Here is a 10207-nt window from a genome sequence, read left to right on the forward strand (position 1 = left end):
ATTCACATCTTACTAAACAAATCCTTTCTGTTTCCTCTTCTGAGCCTATGCAGGTCACGTGAAAAATGATCCAAAGACTCGTACCCGGCAGATGAAAAAATCGTTGATTGAATCATTGATCTGAAGACCGTGTCTTCAGATCAATGTTTCGTTCTTCTGCCAACACCAGAGTTCATGAGACTGCATTTAAACATCATGAAAAATGACGTGTCAACATTTTGTGCTCAGTACAACATGAGTAGTGACTCTAAGAGTCAGGACTCAGTGTGAAAATGAATGGAGCGACACGCAGGCATGATCCGATAACATCGATTCATAACCACACATGACCGTATGTTTGTCACCTAAATCATCCCAATAAAAAAATGGAACAAATGAACGTGAACTAGTTCATTTTTGCAACCGTGAACTTAGTTCAAAATTTGCAGAATTTAACTACGAACTTGAACTGCCAGTTCATTTTAATCTGCATGATCTTAATTCTGAACTATTTCATTTAAGTGTGAACTGGCACAACTCTGAGTATAAATATGTATAAAATGTTATAAGCTCTGTTATCAAATATGTTTTGTGACCCTAGACAAATTGTATTTGGTGGAAGAGGGGGCCAAATGGCTCTTTTGATAGTAAAGGTTGCCAACCCCTGGTAAAGACCAACCAAAAAATTCATGAAAGCAATGAAATGTGTGACATATCAACAAATTGTGCAAGTGCACTTGTTTGTCTTTCCTAGAGAAAAGACAAACACCTTTACTAACAGTTAATATAACACCTCTTCTCATCAGAGCAAAGGCATCTTGTTGGTTAACAAAAATCCTTTAGCAGGGTCTGACTCATTTAAATATTTGGTTGTGATGACTGGAATTGACTAAGGACAGATGGAATTTTGTCTTCAAGAAGGAGGAGAGATCAAGCTGTGAGTAATCATGGACTTGCTGATTGGTTAGGTAAATTGCATCACTGAAAACGGTATCCCATAGGATTAAAGTAAAAACAAATATTTATATATATTTGGCAAGTATTACTATATGAAAATATTCTTATTCAAAATTTAAAATGAAAACATTTAGTACAAAATTTAAAATGTAATTGTTTTTCTATTTCTGATATGCACTTCCCTTTTTTAATTAAAATTGTGTACCTGAGCTTTTTAAAATGAAACAAGTGGCTAAATGAAGCAAAAGAGAGGCTGTGATGTACTGCAGCAGTAGAATTAGACTGTACATATTTAAGAAAATAATACAATTTATATTGACACATTTTTTTTCTTTTTTTCTAGTATCTGATATTAATTTCCTTTTTTTTTACTTTAAGTTAAATAAAAATACATTTGGAATTATGAGGTGTACTGTTTCAATTGATATGAACATACTCTGTTGTGGTTGTTGTAGTGGTCACCAATGAGACATTTCTTCCTAAATCCACTCACCCAGTTTTAAGGAAGACTGACGTCATCCAATATCTTCTTATCTGGAATTTGTTCTTATACAATAATAAAAATCAACGCAAACTCAAGAGCACTGTTATATATGTCTTAATATATACTTGACTATTAACAATAACAAAAAAGTATTTCTATAATTCCACAGCTGTATAATATTATAGGATGGCCTTCTTATTAAGCTTGTGTCCCTATGCAGCAAAAATGTGGGAATAAATGTAATTGGTGCAGCATGACTGGAGAAAACAGACAAAGGGTGCTGTGAAATTCCCTCTTCCACAGAACTTTGCTTCCAGGCATTTCTCCTATTAGATAATTTACCTCATCTTTTGGATTTTTTACAAATGCCTGTGGAAGAGTGCTTGTAGGAGTCAGAAGTTCATAGTTTAATATCTTGTTTAACCTACATTTTAGGTTTCAATGATTTCTATGTCCATCATAGAAATCAGGAGCTGTTATTATGATTAAGATTAAGATGCATTTATTAGTCCCAAACACATGCACAGACATGCAAAGGCACACTCATGCAGGTAGGGAAATTTAACCTCTGCTTTTCACCCATCTGGTGCAGGACACACAGAGCAGTGAGCGACCATGTACGACGCTCGGGGAGCAGATGTTGGGGGAGTAAGGTGCCTTGTGCTCAGGGGCACTAGACAGGGTAGGGACAATCCTCTTGGATTTTTGGACAGGTTCGTCTTTTGTTGTCTCTCCGTGGAGTCGAACCAGAGACAAACCAGAGACCTTTTCTGCCGATAGTCCAAGTTTCTGCCACTAGACCACCGCCTCTCCTGTTTAGGTGCTGAAGAAGAAATTACTGGCAGGAGTGAGCTATTGTAGGTTTCCAGGCCGCAAACAAACTCACATAGTGAGAACACTACTATGGAAAATCTTATAGAACTACAAGCAGGGGCGTAACACAAGATTCCTGGTCCAATAAACAAGCAGTCCCTGTGGGCATCCTTCCTTCTCTCACTTCATGATGTCCCTAATGCATATAAAAAAGAAATATCAGAGTCATCTGTACAAATTAATCTTTAGTGTTTGTTAGGGTAGTCACTAATGAACAGTACATACCAAATTAACATTATATCATTTAGTCTACGCTTTTATCCAAAGCGACTTACAAAGTGCATTCAACCGTGAGGGTACAAACCAAGAACAGCGTGGAGGTACAATTTGCTTCAAAAAAGCCAGACCACAGTGCTCCATGTAAGTGCCATATAAGTGCAAATAATTAGGGCCTGCGCACCGAAATCGGTGGGAGGCCCTATTGAAATTGAAATGATTATAATTAGGGCCCGAGCACCGAAATCGTTGGGAGGCCCTATTGAAATTGAAATGATTATTATTATTAGGGCCCAAGCACCGAAATCGGTGGGAGGCCCTATTGAAATTGAAATGATTATTATTATTAGGGCCCGAGCACCTCCAGTGGGAGGCCCTATTAGGGCCCGAGCACCTCCGGTGGGAGGCCCTATTGAAATTGAAAGGATTATTCTGAGAATTTTTAAACATGCTCAAAAAGTTTTAAAAGTTTGCAGTAAATTAGAAAGTGGTGTAAATTTACGTATTCTGGAGTATTTGTAAATGGGCGTGGCAAAATGGCTCAACAGCGCCACCTACGGAAAAGCCCCTCATTTAGCATTCACCGATCCTCTAAAAAATCAACACAGTTGTGTATCATGACCAGATGCACAAAAAAGCCTCAAGAACCATTGTGAAAAAATTAACAGGAAGCCCGCCATTTTGGATTAAGTGGCCATTTTGGTCATATTCCATATTTTTACTTTGATGTACTTCTCGTAGAGTTTTCACCATATCAACCTAAAATTAAGACGAGTGCCATCACAACAAAATGGAGATCAAAAGTTATTGAAAGATAAACTTTTCGTCATACCATCTGACCGTGGCATGGCGTCAAAGTTTGATGAAACGCCATTAAAACATGAGCTTCTGTATCTTGGACATATTTGGTCCAATCCAGTCCAAACCAGACATGTAAGACAAGAGTCGCGACCTGATGACATCTACAAAGACACCATGATTTAAAACGATAGCACCATATGCTGGCTACAGAAAGAGAAGCGCCTATCCTTGCTGCAGAGCTTAAAACGCACGCACGGCAGAGACGTGCGCTTGGTCATCGATCGCTCTCTCTTCCCCGACCGCAACAGACTTGAAATCGCCTGTGCTCGGGCCCGTTAGTGCTACAACCTAGCCCTAGTTAGGGCCCAAGCACCGAAATCGGTGGGAGGCCCTATTGAAATTGAAATGATTATTAGGGCCCGAACACCGAAATCGGTGGGAGGCCCTATTGAAATTGAAATGATTATTAGGGCCCGAGCACCGAAATCGGTGGGAGGCCCTATTGAAATTGAAATGATTATTATTAGGGCCCGAGCACCGAAATCGGTGGGAGGCCCTATTGAAATTGAAATGATTATTATTATTATTAGGGCCCGAGCACCGAAATCGGTGAGAGGACCTATTGAAATTGAAAAGATTATTAGGGCCCGAGCACCGAAATCGGTGGGAGGCCCTATTGAAATTGAAATGATTATTATTAGGGCCCGAGCACCGAAATCGGTGGGAGGCCCTATTGAAATTGAAATGATTATTATTATTAGGGCCCGAGCACCGAAATCGGTGGGAGGCCCTATTGAAATTGAAATGATTATTAGGGCCCGAGCACCGAAATCGGTGGGAGGCCCTATTGAAATTGAAATGATTATTATTATTATTAGGGCCCGAGCACCGAAATCGGTGGGAGGCCCTATTGAAATTGAAATGATTATTATTATTAGGGCCCGAGCACCGAAATCGGTGAGAGGACCTATTGAAATTGAAAAGATTATTATTAGGGCCCGAGCACCGAAATCGGTGAGAGGACCTATTGAAATTGAAAAGATTATTAGGGCCCGAGCACCGAAATCGGTGAGAGGACCTATTGAAATTGAAAAGATTATTATTAGGGCCCGAGCACCGAAATCGGTGGGAGGCCCTATTGAAATTGAAATGATTATTATTATTATTAGGGCCCGAGCACCGAAATCGGTGAGAGGACCTATTGAAATTGAAAAGATTATTATTAGGGCCCGAGCACCGAAATCGGTGGGAGGCCCTATTGAAATTGAAATGATTATTAGGGCCCGAGCACCGAAATCGGTGGGAGGCCCTATTGAAATTGAAATGATTATTATTATTATTATTATTATTTTTCTTAGCTTAAATGAATTGGCTTTTTGAGGGCTTTAATGTGCTCAAAAAGTTGTAGGAGTTTGCAGTAAATTCGAAGGCGGCGTAAAATTACGTATTCTGGAGTATTTTGAAAAGGGCGTGGCAAAATGGCTCAAGAGCGCCACCTACGGAAAAGCCCCTCATTTAGCATTCACCGATCCTCAAAAAAAACAAAGATTATTGTGTATCATGACTAGATGCACAAAAAAGTCCATCAGTGCATTATGAATAACGCAACAGGAAGCCCGCCAGTTTGACTTTAGTGGCCATTTTGGTCATATTCCATATTTTTTCTTTGATGTACTTGTCGTACAGCTTTCATCAGATCAACTTCAAATTTAGACGATCGTCATCACAACAAATTGGAGATCTAAAGTTATTGAAGGATTACGTTTTAGCAAAACTGTCTGACCGTGGTGTGGCGTTAAAGTTTGATGAAACGCCATCAAAACACAAGCTTCCATATTTCAGACATATTTTGTCCAATTGAGTCCAAACTAGACACATTCGACAAGAGTCGCCACCAGAAGACATGGGTGCAGAAATTGTGACTTACAATCACAGCGCCCCCTGGTGGTAACGCGAAATGTCTTGTTTTGGTACGTGTTATGTTTTTATGTACTACTCAGACAGCTTTCATCAGATCAACTTAAAAATTAGATGAGACTCTACAAAACAAGATGAAGATCTAAAGTTATCAGAATTTAAACTTTTCATCATACCGTGTGACCGTGGTGAGGTCTCAAAGTTCGACTAAACGCCAATATAAGCGAGCTTCTGTAACTTAGACATATTTTGTCCAATCGACTCCAAACTACACATATAAGACAAGAGTCGCGACCGGAAGACATCTACCTAGAAATCATGACTTAAAAGGAAAGCGCCCCCTGGTGGCATCAGGAAATGTCTTGTTTTGGTCATCTTACTCTTTGATGTATTTCCCTCCAGCCACTTTACTAAACCATGTCAAACTGTGTCAAATTGGTCTCAAGATATTGATAATGTAGGCATAACATTATTGTGACTTTTCATCATGCAGATTGTTAATGGCGTGGCATCAAAGTTCATCAGCTCACCATGACCAATGAAACCCATTTTAACAGAGTTACCCTGAACGCAGCATGAGACCGCTTTCGGTTTGTTACGTCTCACACTTGGATGTATTTCTCCTCATTCACTTTGCTAAACCATGTCAAACTGTGTCACATGGGTCTCAATATATTGATAATGTAGGCATAACATTGCTGTGAGTTTTCATCATGCGGATTATTCATAGCTTTGCAGCAGACTTCTTCAACTCGCCATGACAAACGAAGCTGCATTTAACACAGCTGCAAGTGAACGCCTCATGAGACTCTGAACAAAGTTACGTCGTCACAAGCTGCGGAGCTGTGTATCACGAAGAACCGGAGAACGGTTGGCGAGTCTGGATGAGAGGACGGCGGCGGAGCCACTGTGGACGTTGTTAGCTCAGCAGGTTAGAGTGTGGGACGCACTCAAAGCTTTTTTCCCCCGTCCGTCGTGTCTTTTCCTGTGTGAACTCTGCCGCTCTCAACAGCAGCACTGGCTATGAGCTAGCTCCTGCTAGCTCCAACGAAGCATCTCTCAACTGCTACGTAAGTTAAACGGACACTTCTGACTGACTGTGATGATAAGCAAAAGAGACACTGTGGATGTGTGATGTGTTGTACTGCATTTGTTTGATCTGTTTACTAATACTAGCTCTAATAAATACTGTATAAATTATATTTTGTTCCTGAATTGAACTGTGTTAAAGGGGTTCACATGGAAAATATATGTTCAATTATGTAAAGGGTGATTTTTGTTACTATTATACTAATGGAGATTTAGCACTTGCTACACATTGTAAGAGCAGCTGTTCAAAGGAGCACTACGTCTTTTAAGGCTCTTTATTCAGAGTCACGGTGTTGATGTCCTGTCACGTGTTACAGTGAAAAATAACCGTGTCTCCCACCTTCAGTATTTAAATCGTTAATCTCAGACAGACTTCACTGAATTCTTTTGTTAAATATGAGTAAGTCATAGCCTTGTAACTTTACTAGAACAGACAGTGTCATACAGAGTTGTGGGCTTATATGCACTACCTATTTCCTAATCTGAAATGATTATGCTCTGATTAACTTTGAACTAATATTTTATTTTTACCATTTAAAAGTCTGTTAATTACTTAACCTGGCCCATGTATGACTTTACATATCTGTGTATTGGTTTCATGTTCCTCTAGAAGGTCCAACTTGACACACAACTTGAATCCAACCAGACTGAACACTGACTCCAGGTACAGACCTGATTTCATTACTTAAAAACAATCAAAGTATTGCACATAATACATAATGTATTAAATTATAATGCAATACTTTTAATGTGAAATAGCTCCATTAAAAACATTCATTGTCATGGTAGTGCACGTTTTAATCCAAAAGCATATTCAAATACACAGTTGAATATCCACAGAAAATAAGATTACACACTTTGTTCATATGTAACTCTTCCTCTACAATAATGACGATCACTTTCATGTTTCCTATCATTTTATTAGGGACAGACGAGCCTGAAGGACACAGCTGTGATGACCATGTTCTGTCTCTTATGGCAAAGCAGAAATATAAAACACTGGGTTCTTATCTAAAGTGTATCAAATCAGATCTCCACCATGTTGCTGCTGAGGACATCAGGTGCTGCAGTTCTTCATCTATGAAGAGAAAAAACGCACTGTTAAAGAATGTTTTGTGTTGTGTATAAAGCACAACAGATTTCAGATAGAACTGTTGTACTGTGGTCTTGGTTTATATCCTCATGGTGAAATGTACATATTTTAAGTCCCTTCTGATAAAAGTGCTGAAAGAAATACAACATTGTACAAATACATAAAATGTCTTTCTACCTCATCAGTACTATTCAAGGTGATAATCTCCCACAGACCTATTGATAACAGTCCAAATCAAGTCTTTCCACTTCTCTCAGTGTGAAAACATAATTCTATAATTAATTTGAGAACTGTTTACAACACTGATGTGTGGAGATTAAAATCATACCTAAACTGTCTAATTCACTGTAAAACTCCATGACATTCGCAGGCCATCTGTAGTTAAGGGAGCAACGCATGGAGTGATGTGTAGATTACTAGTTTGATGATGCATGAGGAGAGGCGGTGGTCGAGTGGCAGAAACTTGGACTATGGGCAGAGAAGGTCTCTGGTTCGTCTTTGGTTCGACTCCATGGAGAGACAACAAAAGTCGAACCTGGATTGATCTGTCCAAAAATCCAAGAGTCTCCCTACCCTCTCTAGTGCCCATGAGCAAGGCACCTCACTCCCCCAACATCTGCTCCCCCGAGCGCCGTACATGGTCGCTCACTGCTCTGTGTGTCCTGCACCAGATGGGTAAAAAGCAGCGATTCAATTTCCCTACCTGCATGAGTGTGCCTTTGCATGTCTGTGCATGTGTTTGGGATGAATAAATGGATTTTAATCTTAATCTTTTAATCTTAATCAGTTGTCTTCCAGTTGACCAGCATGAAGCTGCAGATCTCCACCATGTTGCTGCTGGGGACATCAGGAGCTGCATTAATGAGGAGCAGAAGCGTACTGTTATGAATGTTTTGTGTTGTTTATGAAGCACTACTTATTTCAGCTAGAACCGATGTACTAGGGTCTGGGTTTGTATCCTAATGGTTAAATGCACATACTTTAAATCGCTTTTGATAAAACGTGACAAAGAAATACAACATTGTACACATAGATAAAATGTCTTTCTACCTCATCTGTAATATTCAAGGTGATGATCTCCCACAGAGCTGTTGATAACAGTCCACATCAAGTCTCTCCACTTCCCTCAGTGTGAAAACATAATTATATAATTAATTGGAGAAGTGTTTACAACACTGATGTGTGGACATTATAATGTTATCACTACTGTCTAATTCACTCTACAACTCCATGACAGACTAAATAAACGATGTGAAAATAGTAATGGCGGATATACCATCCTGTATCAGAATATTGGTGAAACAGTTACTATCACATGAAACGTACACGTGTAGCGTATTGATAGTAACTCATTAAAAAAATTAATGTCACAACCAAAACAAGACTGTCGAGTTATCTTGCTTCAATCTGTTCATTAGACGTGATAAATAAACGGTAACTTTTATAACAATTACATATTACAAAAAACTTGAGGAATGTAAGCATATGATGATAGATAAAGCAATAGGTTATGTTGGATAGTTTCAAGGTTACTTACCTCTAGTTCAGCACCAGCGGCTGGCCAGAAGAAGTGGAGCGATCTTCCTTGCCGCACAGGGCAAACGCAGGCAATGTGGAGACGAGCGCTTGGTCATCGAACGTTCTCTCTTCCCCGACCGCAACAGACTTGAAATTGCCTGTGCTCGGGCCCGTTAGTGCTACAACGTAGCCCTAGTTATTATTATTATTATTATTTTTCTTAGCTTAAATGAATTGGCTTTTTGAGGGCTTTAATGTGCTCAAAAAGTTGTAGGAGTTTGCAGTAAATTCGAAGGCGGCGTAAAATTACGTATTCTGGAGTATTTTGAAAAGGGCGTGGCAAAATGGCTCAAGAGCGCCACCTACGGAAAAGCCCCTCATTTAGCATTCACCGATCCTCAAAAAAAACAAAGATTATTGTGTATCATGACTAGATGCACAAAAAAGTCCATCAGTGCATTATGAATAACGCAACAGGAAGCCCGCCAGTTTGACTTTAGTGGCCATTTTGGTCATATTCCATATTTTTTCTTTGATGTACTTGTCGTACAGCTTTCATCAGATCAACTTCAAATTTAGACGATCGTCATCACAACAAATTGGAGATCTAAAGTTATTGAAGGATTACGTTTTAGCAAAACCGTCTGACCGTGGTGTGGCGTTAAAGTTTGATGAAACGCCATCAAAACACAAGCTTCCATATTTCAGACATATTTTGTCCAATTGAGTCCAAACTAGACACATTCGACAAGAGTCGCCACCAGAAGACATGGGTGCAGAAATTGTGACTTACAATCACAGCGCCCCCTGGTGGTAACACGAAATGTCTTGTTTTTGGTACGTGTTATGTTTTTATGTACTACTCAGACAGCTTTCATCAGATCAACTTAAAAATTAGATGAGACTCTACAAAACAAGATGAAGATGTAAAGTTATCAGAATTTAAACTTTTCATCAATCCATGTGACCGTAGTGAGGCTTCCAGTTTGAAGAATGAAAACACCTATAACTGGCAGATGTGCTGCAATATTTAGTCACTAGATGGCAGTGTCAGACAATGGTTTGTGTTATCTATGCATTAACAGACTGTGTTTACAGGGTGGCCAACTTCAGCGGAGAATTAAACCTTTTACAGCATTGCTCAAACTTTGGTTTTAGTCTCAATCGCTAAGTTCTTCCTTCATGACAACTCTGAGGGGGGTGTATTTTTTTTTAACTCCCTGGTTGAAGCGATATAGATGTTTGAAATTCACGTGACGTCACAGGGACGAGCGGTACTT

The sequence above is a fragment of the Platichthys flesus genome, chromosome 7 (assembly GCF_949316205.1).
Source record: "Platichthys flesus chromosome 7, fPlaFle2.1, whole genome shotgun sequence".
Lineage (NCBI taxonomy): Eukaryota > Metazoa > Chordata > Actinopteri > Pleuronectiformes > Pleuronectidae > Platichthys > Platichthys flesus.